Genomic DNA, 21,391 nt, shown 5'->3' on the forward strand with positions numbered 1-21,391 from the left:
TCTGCTCAGTCTGTGTTGAGGTGATGGCCCTGCTGTCCCCTCTGCTGACCAGTCTGTAGGAAACAGGATCACTGTAAGCCTGGCCAGCCTCACAGACTGGCCACATCCTAGATTATACTTGCCATTGCTCATTTAAATGTAGAAACTTTAGGGCAACAAAAACCAGAATAGCTGCTTGAAGCTGGTGTGGGCCGCATGCCTGTAACCCCAGCACTCTGGGAGGCTGTGGCAGGAGGACTGCAAGTTACAGCCCATCCTGGGCAATTACCCATTTAGGAAGACCCTGTCCCAAAATTAAAAAGGGATGTAATTCAGTGCAAAAGCTCTGTTTTCAATCTTCAAAAGAAAAAGTCTTTTTCAGTAAGTTGGTTTTGAACGTGGTCAGACCCTTCTGTGATTGGTTCTCCTGTAGCCAGAAGAGGTCACTGTTGAATTACCAAAATTCTGTTCTGTGGCTTCTGGAGTCAAGCTCTTGTGTTCATTCCTGGCTTTGTTGGGGTAGCAGATTCATTCTTCGGTTACCAGTGGAGAAAAATAATAATGCCAAAAATAAGTTAGTTTTGCCAGAGAAACTGGATTTAAATGAAACTCATCAAGGTTCTGTCTGGAAAAAACCACTGTCTGAGCAATCAGAAGGAACCTTGGTGTTGCTGCTCGTTTTCCAAATCACAAGTATCCCAGCAGAGGTGTACAAGGAATTGCTAAGAGTTTGGGGGAACGCTGGGCAAACTGCAGAACCTCTCTGACCAATAATCTCAGTGGAAGACTTCCAAAATGACATAGGGGCAAGAGATGTAACTCCCAAACCAGCTAGATATCCGAAATGTGAGTTTGTGTTCTCTACAATAGAAGAATGAATTCTAGGAACAACTGAGGTTAAGAGTAGGAAAAATTTATTGAGGAAAAGAAAGCTCCTGTCTAAGAAAGACAAAAGGGGGACCATAAAGTGGGTTGCCCCAAATAGGTAGAACTCTTGAAGACACCAGTGTAGGTAAAGATTTTATGAACAAAAGTTCAGTTACACAAGAAATATCACAAAAAATCAATAACTGCAATCTCTTTACAGCTTTTTTTTTTTTCTGGTACCTGGGATTGAACTCAGGACCTTGCACATGTGAGGCAGGTGGCGGAACCACTGAGCTAAATCCCTGGCCCAATAATTGCAATCTCCTCAAATTAAAAATATTTACACGCCAAAAGAAACCACCAGTACAGTGAAGAGACAACCTACAAAATGGAAAAAAAAAATTTTACCAGCTACTCCTCAGTCATAGAACTAATATCTAGAATATATGCGAAAGTAAAAAAAAAAGAGACACCCCCCCAATTCAAAGTGCCAGTCCAAAACTGGGCATCTGAAATGAACAGACTGTTCTCAGATGAAGAAGTACAAACAGCAAGTAAATATATGAAAAAATACTCTACATCACTGGTCGTTTAAGACATGCAAATTAAGAGAAACCTGAGATTCCATCTCACTCCAGAAAGAATGTCTATCATCAAGAAATCAAATAACAAATCCTGAGGAGGTTGTAGGGAAAAAGGAACCCTCCTCCATTGTTGGTGGGAGCATCAACTGGTGCAACCAATGAGGAAATAGATTCTTCAATAAACTAAAACTAGAGGCTCCATTGACCCAGATATTCCCCTTCTTGGTACTTGCCTGAAAGAGTTAAAAGCATCATATCATAGTGATATGTGCATATCCAAGTTTATAACAGCACAATTTTCCAGTAGCTAAATCTTGGAAACAGCCTTTATGCCCATCATCAGATGAATGGATAAATAAAATTGGTATTTATATACAATGGAGTATTACTCTGTCATATAGAAGAGCAAGTGGGTGAATGGATGCTCTTTAAGATCATAATTTTAAGTGAAATAATTAAGACACATGTTTAAATATCACATTGTTTCTCTTGTGTGAGAAATGCTAAGGGTAAACAAGGAAAAAATGGATGACAGATGTTGGGAAAGAGGAAGAACATGTTCAAATGTGAAGAGGAATAAAGGAGAAGGAAAGTGAAAGGGAAACAAGAGAAAGGAATTTAAAAACTAAGAATAGAAAGGGGAAGGGAAACAAAGCTTCTGTAAATGGAGAGAGGAAGAAAAAGAAAAAAAAGAATTAAGATATATATTATGTGCAGGTACAAATTTCCTATGATGAATGTGAGCACTAAGTATCGCAAACATGGACTAATAAAACAATTTAAAGAGAGGTTTCACGGGCCAGGGATTTAGCTCAGTGGTTTTCCAGTACCTGCCTCATAAGCACAAGGACCTGAGTTCAATCCCTGGTGTGTGTGTGTGTGTGTGTGTGTGTGAGAGAGAGAGAGAGAGAGAGAGTGAGAGAGAGAGAGAGGGAGGAAAGAGGCTTCACTTCATCCTCATGAAGAGATGCAAATCCAAACAATGGAAGATAGCTTTTGCCTTTTAAATTAGCAAAATACAAAAGTTTAATGCTGTAGAGTGTTAACAAAGGTGTGGGAAGATAGGGACGCAGTGTGGAGAGGGAAAGGGTTGATGATAATTCAAATGCGGAGGCCTTTGTGTGAATAGTTTGGCTGTGACCATCAGTGTCAAATGTACACAGCCCTGGTCTGTCAAGTTCCTTGCTAGAAATATTCCATAAAACTCTAACTGTAAACGCTCAGTGACATGGGCTATATAAAGATGTTCAGTGAAGCATCCTTTGTAATGACACAAAAAGAACCTGAAATTACTATTTAATAGAGGACTTGTTTGGTGACTAACATAGAATGCTCTGAAGTCATCTGTAAAGTAAAAAATAAATTAGTTCATGCCAATACGGAAGTGATATGAAGTGGAGTAGTTGGCTTAATTAACAAATCCTTTTATTAAAGAATTGCCATAGTAAACCAGGTTTCATGGAGAAGGCTTGAAATTCCAGCACTCTGGACAGCTGAGGCAGAAGGACTGAACCCAGCCTTGACAGCTTCACAACTTAGCAAAAATGTGTCTGAAAATAAAAAGCAATAAAGGGCGGGAGATGTAGGTCATTGCCAAGCCCTTGGGGTTCAATTCCCTGTACCGGAGGAGAGAGGGGGAGGGGGGAGGAGAGGGGAGAGGAGAGAAGAGGAGAGGGGAGGAGGAGGAGGAGAATGAATTGTCAAAATAGCTAAGTGTGGTATAGCACATGCCTGTAATCAGAGCACACTGGGAGGCTGAGGCAGGAGGATCACAAGCTTGAACCCAACCTGTGTGCAAAGGCCCTGGATTCGATCCCCTGCACAGGTATGGGGCGGGGGTGACATACAAATACTTCTGCCATTGCTGCTGATCTCACAGTCCAACCTTGGCACAACAGGAGGCAGGGATAGGGGACTATCTTGGAGCCTGGCTACAAGACAGACTCTGCAGTCAGTCTCCAGGATTTGAATCCTGAGCCCTGTGGATTTGCCTTGCTTTATACATATACAAAATGGAAATTAAAAGTTACCTACTGGATTAAAATAGCTAATGTATTTTAAATGCTCAGAATATATTTAAGGTCTTTAGGGATGAATTATGGGCTGTTTGACATTTGCTTTAAATACAACAGAAAAAGATGGGACAGGGAAGAAAATTATGGTGAAAGATAAATACGGCAGTGTTAAAATGTTGATAATGGTTGAAAGCAAGAGATATTTATGCAGAGCCTCTTCTCTGCTTTCTTTAGTTCTTTAATTTTCATTTGTAAGAAGTTACATAATTCTTCATATAAAAAGTTCATAGCATTACCTGAAACATTAAATCGATGTGAGTTGTTAGTTGGGACATGATGAAAGTTGTCAATCCATTTAGCTACAATCATTTTTCTACCAATGGCCAAGTAATAAAAAATGGAGTTAAAATTTTGTCTTGTATGTCATATCTCCCATGTACCACAAGAGGGAGCCAGTGTCCTGAAACAAAAAGTGATTTATCCTTGCCTTTCCCAGAACAGTGGTCAGCCAGCTATCTGTGAACAACGGCCAACACTTGCTTAAGACCAGCGTTCTTTGCCATTCCCCCAACAGGAAGGCCAGCATTGTTTCTAAAGATTTTTGAGAAAGGGTATACAGTTTTCCCAGTGTTGCAAAGCCAAATGATTTACATTGGTACAGTGACGCTGGGGTGAGAAAGACTGGAAAATACACTTTGGTGGGCCTGGTGGGGTAACCTGCGCTTGGCTTCCCTCCAGCACCTGTCTCTAAGGAGCTTGTGTAATGGCTCAGTACTCACGGCAGTATTTTAAGGACACCTAAAGACATTCCTGACCAAAATATCTCATAGCAACTTGTTCAGGGGCCTGAGATTTCTCACACGCAAAAATAATTTATTTCCTTAGGAGTTGGCCATGGATAAGATGCGTTTAAACCCTGCGTGAGAAGGAGTCTTTTGCTTCGCACTTTCCCCGGGTTTCCAGATTACTCTGGAGGGGCATCAAGAAGAGAATGAAGGGTGAGTCACATGAGGAAAGCAGATCTTGGAAAGTACTGGGCATCTGGATTGTTAAACAGTCCCAGAGCACCTGGTAAATCCTGCCAAGAGCACTCTTCATAATAGGTCACTGTGAGCCAGGCGTCATGGCGCATGCCTGTAATCCCAGCACTTGGGAGGATGAGGCAGGAGGATCGCTGTGAGTTCAAGACCAGCCTGGGTTATATAGTGAGTTCCAGGTCAGTCTCAACTACACAGTGAGACCCTGTCTCAAAAAACCAAAAATAAATTAGTAAATAAATAAATAGGTCACTGTGGAAACTGGACCCTCCCTCATTTTTATAATCCGGGGCTCAATTGCATTAATGTTCAGCTTTGTAGCCCAGTTTTGGTGGAAGCTTTATGAAATATGCCCAGGCCTGGCTATTATGAGGCAAGAATTTTTTCTACATTTTTCTTTTCTTCTAATCACTAAAAGTTTTTCTCTTATAAATCCTGTTCTGGGGCCAGGGACTTAGCTCAGTGGTTCTGCCACCTGCTTTGCAAGTGCAAGGCCCCAAGTTCAATCCCCTGTACAAAAACAAACAAACAAAAACAACAACAACAAAAATAAATCCTGCTTTCAACTACAGAATTATGAACTGTAGTATTCTCTGTAGAATGTAATTTTTCTTAACAAATAGAAATTTTACCTGTCTTCTTATAGATTTGGTTTAACTCTGGTTATAGTAGAATCCTTCTTGCAGACAGACATTCAGCAAATCACCATTCAATTATGGTGTGTAACTAATACATATGGTACACTTTCTTTTTTTTTTTTTTTTTTTTTTTTTTTTTTTTTGAGACAGGGTCTCACTGTGTAGTTGAGACTGACCTGGAACTCACTATGTAGCCCAGGCTGGTCTCGAACTCACAGTGAATCTCCTGTCTCAGCCTCCTGAGTGCTGGGATTACAGAAATGCGCCACCACTCCCAGCCAATCATATGGCTTTTGCCCTTGGCTCTATTAATATATTTATATCAATATTGTATTTATTGAGTTACATATGTTGAATCATCACTACATCCCTGGGATGAATCCCACTTGGTCAGGGTGTATGATCTTGATGATCTTCTGCATCCTGTTTGCCAGTATCTTATTAAGGATTTTTACATCTGTATTCATTAGCAAGATTGGCCTATAGTTCTCTTTTTTGGTTGGATCTTTCTCTGCTTTTTGGATCAAGGTGATGCTTGCTTCCAGGAACGAATTTGGGAGTACTGCTCCCTTCAATTTCATGGAAGTGTTTAGACAGTATGGAAGTAGTTCCCCTCTAAATGTCTCGTAGAATTCAGCAGTGGCCCAGGATTTTCTTAGTTGGTTAGTTTTTAATTATGTTTTCAGTGTTATTGATTAATATTGGGTTGTTTAAATTTTTTAGGTCATCTTCATTCAACTTTGGTTATTCACATGTATCTAAGATGAATTTTGCGTGGATTGCATTGCCTAGATTTGGGGTTTTTCCCTCTTCTTCCTCCTCCTCCTCCTCCTTCTTTTTGTTTGTTTTGATTCCGGGATTGAACTTGGGACCTTGCACTTGCAAGGCAAGGTGGCAGCATCACTGAGCTACATCCATGCCTATTTTCTTTCCTTTTTTGATAATTTTGGATAAGTGTTCACCAATTTTTGCTTCTTCTTTCAAAGGACCAACTCTTTATGTCTTGATTTTTGGTATTCTTCTCTTAGTCTCCTTTGTATTGATCTCTGCTCTGTTCTTTATAATTTCCTCCTTCATATGAGCTTTAGGTTTGTCCTACTCTTCTTTTTCTAGAAGCTTGAGGTTCGGCATTAGGTTGTTTATTTGAGTTTCCTCTGTTTTTCTCTGAGTATTTACTGCTATGAATTTCCCTCAAAAGTCTGATTTCATTGTGTTCAATAGATCCTGATAGGTTGTATTGGCATTGTCATTTTTTTTTTTGAGACAGGATCAATATATATACCAGACTGGTCTTGAATTCACAGTGATCCTCCTGCCTCAGCCTACCATGTGATAGGATTACAGCCGTGCACCACCACACCCAGTAGGCATTGTCATTTAATTGTAGAAACTGTCTGATTTCTTTTTTTCCTCATTGAGTTTATTGGTACATTTTAGGTATACAATAGTTACATTCATTATTGGGATCTTGTACCTTTACATGACAGGTCTTGCTTCTCATTTTTTCCCCTTGTCCCTGCCCTCCCTTTACCCCTCCTCCCCTCCCCCTTTACAAACACTTCATTTCCATTTTTTCATTTTCTCAGCTTTTTTTCTTTTCCCTTATTACCTTTCCCCTACCCTTCCCACTTTCCCTACACCTTTAGCCCTTTTCTTTCTATTTCACATTATAAATTATCTCATTAGGATCTTGTTTACTATTATAGTTTTTCACACCAGAGAAACTATTTGGTATTTACACATGTGTGCCTTATTTATTTCACTTAGGAGTATATCTTCAATATGTATTCATTTTCTTATGAATGAATCTACTTTCTCATTCTTTATGGCTGAGTAGTATTCCATTTTATAGAAAACCACATCTTCTTATCCAGTTTCCAACTGATGGGCAAATGGGCTGTTTCCAAGTTTTAGCTATGACAAACTGTGCCATTATAAACATAGGTGTGCATATATCTCTGTGATATGATTCTTTTAATTCTTTTGGAAAGATACCCAGCAGAGGGATGGCTGGGTCAAATGGAACCTCCAGTCCCAGGTCTTTGAGGTATCTCCATATTGATTTCCACAGTGGTTGCACCAGTCTGCACTCCCACCAACAATGGAGAAGGGTTCCTTTCTCCCCACAACCCCACCAACATTTGTTATTGTTTGACCTCTTGATAGCAGCCATTCTTTGTGGGGTGAGGTGGAATCTCAGTGTTGTTTTCAATCTGCATCTCTCAAATGACCAGTGATGTGGAACATTTTTTCATATATCTAACTTGCTGTTTTTACTTTTTTGTCTGAGAAATGTCTGTTCATTTCAGATGCCCATTTTTGAATCGGGTCTTTATATTTGGGGGAAGACTGATTGTTTTCAGTTCTTTATATATTCTAGGTAATAGTCCTTTGTCTGAGGAACAACTGGTACAATTTTTTTCCCACATTGGAGGTTGTCTCTTAGTTCTATTGATGGTTTCTTTTGCAGTGCAGAAGCTTTTTAATAAGATGAGATCCCAGTTGTTTATTCTTTGTGCTAGTTCCCGTGCTACTGAGGATTTGTTCATAAAATCTTTTCCTATGCCAATGTCTTCAAGAGTTCTGCCTAACATCTTCCAGCAAGTTTAGTGTTTCTGTTTTAATATTTAGATCTTTAATCCACTTGGATTTTAATTTAGTATATGGTGAAAGATAAGGGTCCAGTTTTAATCTTTGGCAAGTTGCAATCCAGTTTTTCCAACACCATTTATTAAAGAGGCTATCTTTCCTCCACTGAGGATGGTCGGCTCCTTTATCAAAAATGACAAAGCTGATGGTCAGCTCCTTTGTCAGAGCTGAGTACATCTGGATTTGTTTTTGTGTCTTCCAATCTGTTCCACTGATCCTCAGGTCTGTTTCTTTGCCAGTACTGCGCTGTTTTTATCACAGTGGCTTTGTAGTATGGTTTCAAATTGGGAATTGTGACACCCACTACAATGTCTGTTGCCTAGGATGGCTTTTGCTATTCTCAGTCTCTTATGGTTCCAAATGAATTTTTTGGATTCTTTTTTCTAGTTCTGTGAAATATGGTGTTGGAATTTCAATTGGCATTGCATTGAATCTGCATAGCAGTTTTGGTAGTATGGCTATTTTCACTATGTTGATTCTTCCTACCCAGGAGCAGGGGATATCTTTCCATTTTCTTATATCCTCTTTGAGCTCTTTTTTTTAGAGTGCTGCAGTTTTCAGTGTAGAGAACTTTTGCTTCTTTTGTTAGATTGATTCCTAGATATTCATTTTTTTGGATGCTATTGTGAAAGGAATTGTTTCCCTAATTTCTCTCTCAGTGAGTTTGTTATTTGTATACAAGAAGGCTATTGATTTTGGGGTGTTGACCTTGTATCCAGCTACTCTGCTAAAAGTGTCAATTAAGTCTAGAAGTCTTTTGGTGGAGTTTTTTGGGTCTTCAGTGTAGAGTATCATATCATCAGCAAGTAATGACAGTTTAAGTTCTTCCTTTCCTATCTTTATTGCTTTAATTTCTGTCTAATGTCTAATTGCTGTGGCTAATGTTTCCAGAACTATATCGAAGAGGAGTGGTGATAGTGGACATCCTTGTCTTGTTCCTGATTTTAACGGGAAGGTTTGCAGTTTTTGGCCATTTAATATGATGTTGGCTGTTGGTTTTTTCATAGATAACCTTTATTAAGTTGAGATATAGACCATCTATTCCAATTCTTTGCAGGATTTTTATCATGAATGGGTGTTGAATTTTGTCAAATACTTTTTCTGCATCTATCGAGAGGATCATATGGTTTTTGTTCTTGACTTTGTTAATATAGTGTATTACACTTATTGACTTACATATGTTGAAACATCCTTGCATCCCTGGAATAAATCCACCTTGGTCAGGATTTGTGATCTTCCTAATGATCCTCTGTATTCTGTTTGCTAGTATTCTATTAAGGATTTTTGCCTCTATATTCATGAAGGAGATTGGTCTGTAGTTCTCCTTTTTAGTTGCATCTTTCCCTGGTTTGGGAATCAAAGTGATACTTGCTTCCAGGAATGAATTTGGAAGTATTGCTTCCCTTTCCATTTCACTGAAAAGTTTAAAGAGTAAAGGCAGTAGTTCTTCTCTAAATGTCTTGTAAAATTCACCAGTGAATCCATCAGGACCTGGGCTTTTCTTTGTTGGTAAATTTTTAATTACATTTTCAATTTCACTGATTGTAATTGTGAGTTTAAAATGTTTTTATCTTCTTTGTTTAACTTTGGTAATTCTTAAGTATCTAAAAATCTGTCCATTTCTTCTGTGTTTTCCATTTTGTTAGAGTACAGGTTCTCAAAGTATGTATTAATGATCCTCTGGATTTCTGATGGATCTGTTGTGACTTCACCTTTTTCATTCCTGATTGCATGGATCTGAGCCTTTTCTTTCCTTTTTTTTTTTTTGATAAGGTTAGCTAAGGGTTTATTGATTTTAGTTATTCTTTCAAAAAACCAACTCTTTGATTCATTCTTTTTGTATCATTTTCTTAGTTTCCATCGCATTGATTTCTGCTCTAATCTTTATAATTTCCTCTCTTGTCCAAGCTTTGGGTTTTTCTTGCTCTTGTTTTCCTAGTAGTCTAAGATTCATCATTAGGTTGTTTATTTGAGCTTGCTCTGTTTTCCTAGTGTGGGCACTCAGTGCTATGAATTTTCCAGATAGAGCTGCTTTCATTGTGTCCCACAGATTCCTGTATGTTGTATTTCCATTTTCATTTATTTGTAAAAACTGTCTAATTTCTTAATTTCCTCTGTGATCCATTGATTGTTCAGGAAAGTGTTATTCAATTTCCATGTGTTGTGAAGTTCCTACAGTTTCTTATGCTATTGATCTCCAGCTTGATTGCACTATGAAACTGTCTGATTTCTTCTTTAATTTCCTCTGTGACCAATTGGTTATTCAGAAGTATATTGTTCAATTTCTATGTTTAGGAAATTCTTGTGGTTTCTTTTGCTACTGATCTCCAATTCCATTGCACTATGGTCTGATAATGTAAAGGGGATAACTTCAATTCCTTTGCACTTAAACATATTCTATGAGGAAGTATGTAGTCTATTTTGGAGAACATGCCATGTGCAGCTGAAAAGAGTGTGTATTCTGTTTTGTGGGGTGGAACATTTTGTAAACGTCTGTTAAGTTCATTTATTCAATAGTTTGATTGAGTTCTAGTATTTTGTTGTTTATTTTTTTGTCTTGATGATCTGTATATTTGTGACAGAGGGTTACTGAAGTCCCCCACTACTTATTTGATTTTCCATATCTCTTAATATTTGTTTTATATAGTTGGGCATGTATATTTGGTGCCTATATATTTATGATTTTCATCTCTTCCTCTTGGATTGTTCCCTTTACAGCAATGTATTGTCCTTCTTAGTCCCTCTTAATCAGAGTTGGTTTAAAATTCACTTGATCTGAAAGAGGATAGTTACTTCTGCTTTTTTTCTGGTTCTTCCTCACATGCAGTATTGTTTCCCACCCTTTAACTTTCAGTCTGTGAGTTTCTTTTTTAATTAAGTGTGCTTCTTGTACACAGCATATTATCAGGTCTTGCTTGGACCCATTCTGCCAATCTATTTCTTTTGATTGGTTAATTGAGACCATTAATATTGATAGTTATAACATATGTATTGACTTATCCTTGTCATGACTTTTTATTTTTGTTGGATCTTCCCCTTTGCATTGAATTTCTTATCTCGCCTGATGGATTCATTCTTCTGGGCTTCCTGGGGTTGTGATCCTCGTTCTCTTTTCCTAGGATATTGCTTAAATGTTTTTGTACTGCTAGTTTGGTATTCATAAAGTTCCTCAAGTGCTCTTTGTCCTGAAATATCTTATTTCTCCATCAATTTGGAAAGATAGTTTTGCAGGATACATCAACCTGGATTGGAGATTGTTTTCCTTTAGGGCTTGAAATATTTAACTCCAGGCTCTTTTTGCCTTGAGGGTTTACGTTGAGAATTTTGCTGTGATTTTGATGGGCTTTCCTTTGTATGTGATTTGTTTCTTTTCTGCTTGTAGGATTTTGTTTTGTTGGGTTTCTGGAATCTTAACTATTGTATGCCTAGGTGTACATTTTTTTTTTATCAAGGCTAGTTGGAGTTGTATATGCCTCACTTATCTTTATGTCAATTTCTTTTCCCCTGCTTGGGAATTTTTCTACCATTACTTCTGTGAACAGTTTTTTTAAAAATGTCATTTGTTTCTTAATTGACTCCAATCTGTCTTATGTTATTCTTCTTTATATCATCTAGCAGCTGCTGGATGGATTTCTTGTGGTCCCTTAGAATTTTTAAGAAATTTTATTTTCCTGGTCACTAATTGCAATCCTGGCTTCGATATCTGATATCCTGTCCTCACATTGGCTCATTCTGCTTTGTAAACTTTCAATGGAGTTTTTAATCTCCTGGAAATCTTTTTGCATCTGTCTTGTGGATTCCATCTGTTTCCTATGTTGGGATTCCATCATGTTCCTCAGCTCCTGTATGTATTCATCTATGTCTGCTCTGCAATTGCTTTTTGTTTTGATTTTGGTACTGGGGATCAAACTTGGGACCTTGCATTTGCAAGGCAGGCAGTGGAACACTGAGCTAAATACCCAGCCCCATCTATGCCTGCTCTAGAGTTATTAATCACGTCTTTCACTATGGATACAGTCTATGTTGTTATCTGAGAAATTATTACTGATTTCATTTTTCCCAGATCCTCTTTCATTGCCACTTCAGGGATTCCAGGTGATGGTTCCATCTCATTATCCCTTGGGTTTGCCTTAGGGACCTGGAAGTCTAGTTTTGAGACTTGTTTATGTGTCTTCTCATTTCAACAGATGCCTTCTGCTTTGCCTTTGTTGAGGTGACTTTTTGCTCATCCAGTGGGCTTCAATTCTCAGCAAGCCTCAGTGATGCCTTTAATCTACTGCTGACCACTATGCCAATTCCTAGGTTCACAATGGTGGCCTTCTGGATTCCTGCACTGCCCTGTTGTCTGGGCAGGGTTCTAGCTGGAGCCTGAACACACTTGGCATGGTCTCTGGGAGTGCCTTTGGCACCTGTGTATCTGTTGTCTGGGAGGGCCTTTGGCTGGGGGCTGTGCTCCCAAGCTGCTGGTGTTTGAGCAGGTTCTGGCTGGGGTCTGGGCACACTTACCACTGGTACCTGGGCCAGACTCTGGCCGTTGCTTACACACCTGTGTAGCTCTTTTACAGGTGGGCCTTTGGCTGTTGGCCCAAGCTGCTGATGTCTGGGTAGGGCCCTGGCCAGGACTGCACATATCCATGCCTCTCTGATCCACTGCCTTTTGTTTAATTTTGTATATTTTTTCTGTTGTACATATGCTACACTCATATCCATATAATTTCACAAGGAAAAACTAAGAATTGAGACAAATAATATGCTTGGTCCCCATACCAGTCCATTCTAGGGAGAGCCTGAGGTAGGAGATAATACTGCTCTTCCTGCAGTTTTCCTCAGCATCCTGGAGACTCTGAGCAATAAATAGGAGCCCACTGTTTAAAGTCGCAGATATTTTAAACAAAAGGTCACTTATCCATTACTTGGGAAGCTGAGACAAAAGGATTGCAAGTTCAAGGACAACCTGGCCAACAGACTTATCTCAGTATAAAATAAAGGGCTATGGGTGTAGCTCAGTGATGGAATACCCACTGGGTTCCATCCCCAGGACAAGAAGAAGGAGGAGTAGAAAGAGAAGAAGGAGAAGGAGGAGGAGGGGAGGGGGAAGGAAAGGAAAAGGAGAAGAAAACAACATCAAAAAAGTCACCTAAATTCAGGCCAACAATTTCATGTGTTGCTGGTCCAAAGAAATATTATGCTACAATACTGGTGAAAAAACTGACCCATGTATATATGGTCCCAAAATGCTGAGGATTTCCAAGGCTTTTACTGTTTTAAAACTTTGGTATATACATTGAATTTAGAATCTGTACAAATCAAAAAAGACATCATTTTTTTGTGTTTGTTTACTTGTTTGTACCAGAGATTGAACTCAGGACCTTGAACTTGTGAGGCAGGTGCACCTTTTTTAAATATTGATTTTTAATTGATTTTTTAAAAAGGAGGTAAATTCATGCTCTCTAAATTGCAAAAAGTATAATGAGATTGTAGCAGACACCTCACACGTCCAGATCCCTTTTTAAATTTGGTCTCTCAGCTGCTCTGAAGATTGGTAATTTTTCATAGTTGCCCCCATTTTTTGGAGAATTGTTGAGAACCACTCAGTTGAGAAGATGCTTCTCCCTTTTGACAGCAGCTTCTAGCCAATACACTAATAAGGGTACAAAGCCTGACCCTTTTGTCTCACGATAGGACCAACTCCTTAGTACAACTCACACTCCAAAGCTACTCAAGTTACCAGGCAGAAGCTAGTCTTCAACTAAGACTCTATCCTTGTTTAGCTTTTGATCTCTGTGCTATACTATTTCCCTTACTCCTCAAGCACACAGTCAAGACTCCCCATCTCAGGCTCCTCCTCCAGGGAACCTGTCATTAAATGAGGGTTTCAAGTGAAATGTCAGATTCATTCCTGCTTCTTTCCTTCAGGCACCCAGTTTGTTCATCAGGTAACCAAGATTGTCAAGGAGGAGGGTGAACTTACAGAAATATTATTTACAAAACAGGCAATATAGAAGATAAATATGTATATTAAATGTGTATTTCTTCTGGTTTTATACATAAATAGGATCAACATTATCTGTGTTCTGCCCTTTACCTTATTTGATATTATATCTTGGAGATGGTTCCTAACCATTGCCATTGTAAGAGCTTGTTGAGTATTCCTTGTGTCTAGTGTCCTTAGGTAATTGGTCCTTGAGTTATGGACATATAGTTTACCCATTGTTTCCTATTGTTTACTATAGTGAAAATCTTTGTATACATGAAATGCCATAAAGTATGATTATTTTTTGAGGGATAAATTTTATTGGTAGAATTGCTTAGTCAAAGAGCACACATATTTGCATTTTGACAGAAATTGTTAAAGTATTTTTGATAGAAGTTAAATCCATTTTAATAACCAGTGAAAATATATAGAAATAGTGACTATTTCTCTGGTCCTCACCAACATGATGTATAGCCACACTTTTTATATTTGCCAACTTGACATAAAAAATGGTTACTCTTACAATGAATGAGTCTTAGTTGAATTCTATTTATATGTTTAAAAGACACTGGCATTTCCTTTTCTGGCACTATTTGTTTCCTTTGCTATTTTATTCTGGGTGATTTTGATTGCTTAGTAGTAATTCATATGGTCTATATATTAGGAAATTAACCCTCTGTGATATGATATAAATACTTTTCAAGTTTATCATTTGTCTTTCTCTTTTGTTTATGAATTTATATTCTTTTTTATTTTAGGTAGATGGCTATATAAATTTTTTCTTTTATGGCTTCTTAAATTTTCTGTATAACTTAGCAAGATCTTCTTTGGTCTAAGAATATTTCAGAAATTCTCCAATATTTTCTTCTAATATGTTTATGGCATTTTAAAATATTTTATCTAATGCATTTGTATTTTGTTTCTGTATAAAGTAAGAAGTTGAAGTATCTCTGTCTTTCCTATTCTCTCTCTTATAGAAAAACAACCAGTCTTTTCAATATCATTATTGAGTAACATTGTTATTCCTATTTTATTAATAAAATTGAATTGAACAGAATTGAACTTCAAGTGATTTTCAGCATTTGTGGAGATAATTATTTGATTTTTCTATTTTTTTCCCTAGTAAATAATTTTTCTATTTTTTAAACAGTGTTTGCATTCCTTAAGTAAATTCCACTTATTCAAGTTTTGTTTTTCTTTAAATGTACTTCTTTAATTTTATTTGCTAATATGATATTTTAGATTTTTATATAACCATCCACAAGCGATCTTGAATCGTAGGTCATAGGTGCCAAGCAAGAAAAGAGACTGGGTTTCTAAATGGGGTTATTCAGGACTGGAATTGTGATACTTTCTCCTGGAATATATTAAACAGTACCAACCCTTGAAAAGAGAAGCTACAACTTACTAATCCAGAGTTAGATGAAATTTTTCCAGCAGAATTTAGGGCATATGTGTCTTCATTAATAGTAGTTTTGTGTTTTATTGAGTACTTTCTATTATGGTAGTTAGTGGGCTGAGAGCTTTCTCTCTCTAATATATGTGTGTGTGTGTGTGTATATATATATATATATATATATACATATGTATGTTTATATATATATATATATGAATAATATGGTACATACACACATATATATCACTACAACCTTATGAGGCAAGGGCTAATACGATTGCCATTTTATAGATGAGAAAAACAGACTTAAAGAATTTTTCAAAATGGTATAGTTGGGATTTAATACAAGTCATAGGACTCATGATTGGAATATTTAGGTATGAAAGACTAAAGAGATTTCCAGCTATAGACAAGATGGAACAGACAGACTTTGACTTATTCTTCCTTGTAAGTCTTGCTTACTGTACATCATATATTAAACAATCATTAGAAGACTCTGATAATTTGGACGAATAAAACAGAATGGCTAAGGACCTAAGGACCTGAGGACCAAAGGAATGCCATACATTGTCCTATATAGCTTGACTTTGCTTTGCTTTGCAACAGGGTCTAATTACATAGTTCAGGCTTGCCTTGAACTCACTATGTAGCTCTGGCTGGCTTCCAACGTACGGTGATTCTCCTGCCTCTAGAGTGCCAAGTTTACAGGTGTATACTACCATGCCTGGCTCTAGATTTTCCTTTTAAGAATGCCCAGCATTAAAAAAAGAAAAAAAAAGACTAAAAGAATTTGTCACTAGCAGAATAACCTTATTAAAATGGCTAAAGTTTTTTAAACTCAAAAAACTTTATAAAAAATGAAACCCTGAAACATCAGGAACAAAAGAAGAATAGAAACAGGAAAAACAGAGATAAATACATTAGACTTTTATTCTCTTCTTGAGTTTTTGTGGTATTAAGGATGGAACCGTTGGCCTCATGCATTTCTAGCTAAGTGCTGTACTACAGAGCCTTAGCCCCAGCCCTCTTTTTGAGTTTCCTAAATTATGCTTGATTGTTGAGGCAAAAATTACAACATTGTCTGATATGTTTTCAGTGCATGTAGAGAAAATGTTTAAGATAATTACATTATAAGCAAGAATGAATAAAGGAACTTAAAGAGAAATATGGTTTCTATGCTTCACTCAAACTGATGTCAAAAAATCAAACAGTATAGAAAATTATATAGAAGGAAATGATAATGCCAGGCCCACTTTTGTTTTTGTTTTTTTTTTTTTGGTACCAGGGATCGAACTTGGGTCCTTGTGCTTTCGAGGCAGGCAGAAGAACCACTGAGCTAAATCCCCAGCAAGGCCCACTTTAAAAAAAGCAGAGTAGTAGTGGAGGTGCAAAGGGCTCCATATTAGCAATGTGCTCAGCATGACAGTGGTAAAGTGTGGCTATACTACAAGCAGAGACACAATTTAGAGATGTTTGTGGTCCATGCTGAAAGAGTAGTGTGTAAAGGTACAAATGTGTGTGTTCAGTATGTGTGTGTTTGCCCCAGCATAGCTCTAGTGGCCCAGAGAAGATTTGGGAGAAAACATTGCTTCTTGGCCAAGAACTCTTGGAAAACCCAGACGGCAGAGGGCACCAGTGAGAGACAGGAACAGAACAGTGACGTACTGAAAAGACAGGGTGTGTATGAGCAGAGGTTAGGTACTTTGATAGGTAAGTGGGGACTCAAAGCCATTGTATTTAGGATACTAAAGAAAATGTAGCTTCATTTTATTCTTAAGAGAAACATAGACATAGAGAAGATATTGCTTTCTCAGGGTTCTTATGATGTGGTTTCAGATCTTGTGATGAACCATCCTTTCTAACAATTCTAAAAAAAATTTTTCTCGATTTCCTTACTACTTTTTATTCATTATCTAAGAGATTTTTACTATTTAAAAATTGTTCCTGCTTGCAAACTATATTCTCCCAAGACATGTTTACATTTTTCTCATATTTTGTTTCCATTTGAGTTGAAATACAGCTGATCTTCACATTTATTTTTTAAATCATATTTTAAAGGATATAATTAAATCATTATGATTGCATTACTCAGAATTCTTTTGGTTGCAAATGACAAAACTCAAGTTAGCTCAGATGGACCTGGGGGTGTAGCTCAGTGGCGTAGGAGTTGCTTACCACATGCAAAGCCCTTGGTTTAATACCCAGCACAACCACCCCCCAACAAAAAAAAGCAAATTCAGATGGAGAGAAGTTGTAGTTACCTTTAATTAGATGTCCCAGAGCAAAGAGTGAGTGGTGGGCAGGCTTCATCAATATTTACAATTGTTCCTCAGAGCTTCTTTTACTGCCTAAGGTCTGCCTCCTGTCAGATCAACAGCTAAATTAGATTCTCACAGGGGTGGAACCCTACTTTGAACTGCATATGCAAGAGCCCTACGCTGAGCACCCCTTATGAGAATCTAACCTGACAGCATACCACTCCCACCCCAACCTACCCTCATCCTTGGAAGAATTTTCTTCCGTGAAACTGGTGCCGAAAGTCTGGGGACTGCTGTCTTTACTGATATTTGAATTTGCGGGTTCAGTCTTCAGGGCCTCATGTTTTTCTCCTGCAAGTAGAGGCTAGGTCTCTATCTCAGAAAAGTCCCTTTCCAACAAAGAAGCAAATAAAAAACCCTGAGAGTACTCTTAATTGTCCAGCTTATTTCACGTGGCTATGTCTGAAGCAATCACTGTTCACAGGAGAGGATGGCCAGGCCTTGTCACCTGTACATCCTCACCAGAACCACACAAAACGCTTCCCCATAGGAAAGAGGTATTCTGGTGCTGGAATAAGAAGGGAAAAATTCAGATTACACCCAAAATGACAGATGTCCACTAATATCTACTACTATTCTTGGCAATGAACAATAGACATTAACTCCAAGGGATCCGTTTACTCCAGTGTTTTTTTTTTCCTTTTCCTCCCTAGTCCCTTTGACAATTTAGTGTATGATTTTACTTCACTTGTAAAGTGTTATTCCAGCCTGCAACTTTCTATTTTCTATTTAAATATCTTTGAGATTTGGGAATTTCTGATTATACTCCAGGAAAATTTTGATCACTTTGGGGCTCATACACCGTGGAAAAAAGTGTTAAACTGAAAACATTATTTTTTAAATGCAACAACTGTAGTCATCAGTTCATTACACAGATGAATCAATCATTCTTGAACATACAAACTCCAGTGAAGCAATTGGGTCTTTAAATATACACAGGTATTTTCATCAAATGAATTTTCGCCCTTACATCCAAATAGACCTAAACCGTTAAAAACATAAAAATAAGAGCTATTAGCTATGTATAAACTGAGAAAACACATAGAAATCAAAGAGTATGGAGAGAAAGGGGCTGAAGGGTTGAATGGGCAGAGAGACGTAAGAGTGGAGAACAAATCCCACCACACTTTACATACTATTAGCTCCAATCATTTAAATATTTGCCAGTTAAACTTAGATCTTAAATATAGGATGTGGGTACAGTTTCACCTGGTTAGTCCTAACTTTCACCTAAATTGTAGGTCTTTTGGGATAATATGAATACAGAAACAGCTTCATGTTCTTTATCTTGCTTTTCATAACAAATTCAAAACATTATTTGCTCACTGGGGTTATAGGTAACTGGTAAATAACTGGTTATAAATAACTGGCAAAACAAGAGTCTCCCTTTATTAAAAGAAGTAATGCATGATTAAAGCAGTTCTGAGAAAAAGAATTCCAACCTACGTCCACCAGTCATGGTACATAGGTGTGTCTCTGACATGTGCACACATGTCCTGGGCGTACCTCACATGTGCTCATCATTTCGTTCTCACTCAACCCATCTAGGAGCCTTGTAAAGTCAAGGTCTGTTTCAGGTATTACCATGCTTTGGATAAAAGATAGAGACGGGGCTGTATATGAAACTGCAAATGCAGAGACCCACTGTTCCATTTACCTGCCTCCTTCATTTTTTAAGATTAATCAGTTATTATATGACTTTTTGATGAATCTATCAAAAAGGACAAAACTTGAAAGATTTCTTAGTCTATTCTCTTGCTTCCAGGATAGATCTGTGCCTGATTCAACTGAGGAATCAGTCCTCAGGCACTGACATTCCAACCACCACCGGTAATTCACTGCATTGGGGCCCATCCCTAGTACCCAACCTAGATGTTAGTTGGGTTGGAGAACAAGATATGGCATAAATGAATGGAAATATTAATGAGTGATAGAGAGAAAGAGAGTAAACAGAAGAATAAAATAATGGTTTTTGAAATGAGAAAAGAATTTTTTTAAAAAATTAGATGATTGGCCAGGGATTTAGCTCAGTGGTTCCAACACCTGCCTGACAAGCACAAGGTCCCAAGTTCAATCCCTGCTACAAAAAAAAAAAAATAATAATAATAATAATAATTAAATAAATAAATAAGATGATTGGATTTTAAGTTTATCATCATAAATGAGCCACATTATTCATTAGTTTTTGTCATAGAATTTTGTAAAAATTAAATCATACAGTGTGATTTTTATATCTGGCTTATTTCACAGAATAATTATTTTAGATTTATCACATGATACAATGTATAATGTATCAATAGTACATTTCTTTTTACTGTAGAATAATATTTCATAGTATAGCTCTACTACAATGTTTATTCATTATGTTAATGGACATTTGTGTTATTTACATTTTTGGCAGTTACATAAAGTTTCTGTGCACATTTGTATATGTCTTTGTATAAATATATACTTTCATTTCCTTTGGGAAACTACTTAAGCCTGGAATGGAGTGACAAGATAATACAGAAAATATATATATGTTTAACTTTTTTGTTTTTAGTTTTTTTGGTTTTTTTGAGATAGGGTCTCACTATGTAGTTGAGACTGACCTGGAACTCACTATGTATCCCAGGCTGGTCTCGAACTCACAGCGATCCTGCTGCCTCAGCCTCCCAAGTGCTGGGATTACAGGCGTGAGCCATCATGCCCGGCTATATGTTTAACTTTTAAGGTATTTCCTATATGATTTTGTGAAAACTTTTGTGAAAGTTGATGATACTAAGATGAAATCATTTTTGTCAGACTTAGACAAAATTAGTCCTGGGAAATAATAAAGAGAGAGGGCTCATGCTTGCCTGTTTGAAATAAATACTTTGTCAAGGGCATACTAAAGGCCCACAAGAAATTCCTTCTCACTCTATAAGCATCTCATGTTTTACATGCTTTGTACACATGCACAGCTTTTTTTAAGAAACAAATTCTATCTTTAACATTTTTTAAGACTGAAACAGTGCAGACGAGACACTCTGGATCAAGCACGTGCCCAGCAGTAGCACTTCTACCAATGAGCTGACTCCAATTCCTGCCTGTGGTTTCCAAAACCAAGGAATTTTGCATCCCAGTGGTTTATATAAATGTTTCCCTTATTAACTTTAAAAAATTTCCCTTGCCTCAACTGCTTTGAAGATACCCACAGTTTACAATGTCACGTGAATTCCTAAAGCAATGACATTGTTCTTCAGAAAAATCTCTGACTGTTAATTAGATTGACAATTTCCAAAATAGATATGGTGCTTTATATTCCCAACAGCAGTGCAGGAAAGTCCCAGTTCTTCTGCATTGTTGCCAGTAGTTGGTAGTCAACCTTTTTGATTTTATCCATTTTATTAAAATGCAGTGGTATCTAATTTTAATTTTAGTTAAACAGTGAGCATCTTTTCAGTAATATATTTTCTTGGTGAAGTATCTATTAAAACATTTTGCCCAATTTCAATGGTATTTGTTTTCTAAATATCAACTTTTAAGATGAAAGTTCTTAATAAATTATAGATACAATATTTTATCATAATTCTATTTTGTAAATATTTTCACTAAGTCTATGGTTTGGGTTCCTATCCACTTAACAGTATCTATTTTTCTTCCCTTCTGGTGTTGAGCATTGAAACCAGGGCCCTGTGCATGATAGCCAAGTACTCTACCACTAAGCTACACCTCCAATCCAATCACATCTTCTGAACAGCAGGCATATATTTTGTTGTGGTCCAGTTTATCAGTTTCTTCTTTTGTAGATTGTGCATTTGATATTATAGCTAAGAAATCTTTGCTTAACCAAAGTCACAAAGATTTTCTCTTGTAAGTCTTGTAGTTTTAATGTTTTTTCAGCTTTGATTGAGTTTATTGGTACATTTTAGGGTTACAGTACAGTTACATTCATTGTTGGGATTGTACCGCT

Source organism: Fukomys damarensis, unplaced genomic scaffold, assembly GCF_012274545.1.
Source record: "Fukomys damarensis isolate Sample0158 unplaced genomic scaffold, DMR_v1.0_HiC HiC_scaffold_28, whole genome shotgun sequence".
Classification (NCBI taxonomy): Eukaryota; Metazoa; Chordata; class Mammalia; order Rodentia; family Bathyergidae; genus Fukomys; species Fukomys damarensis.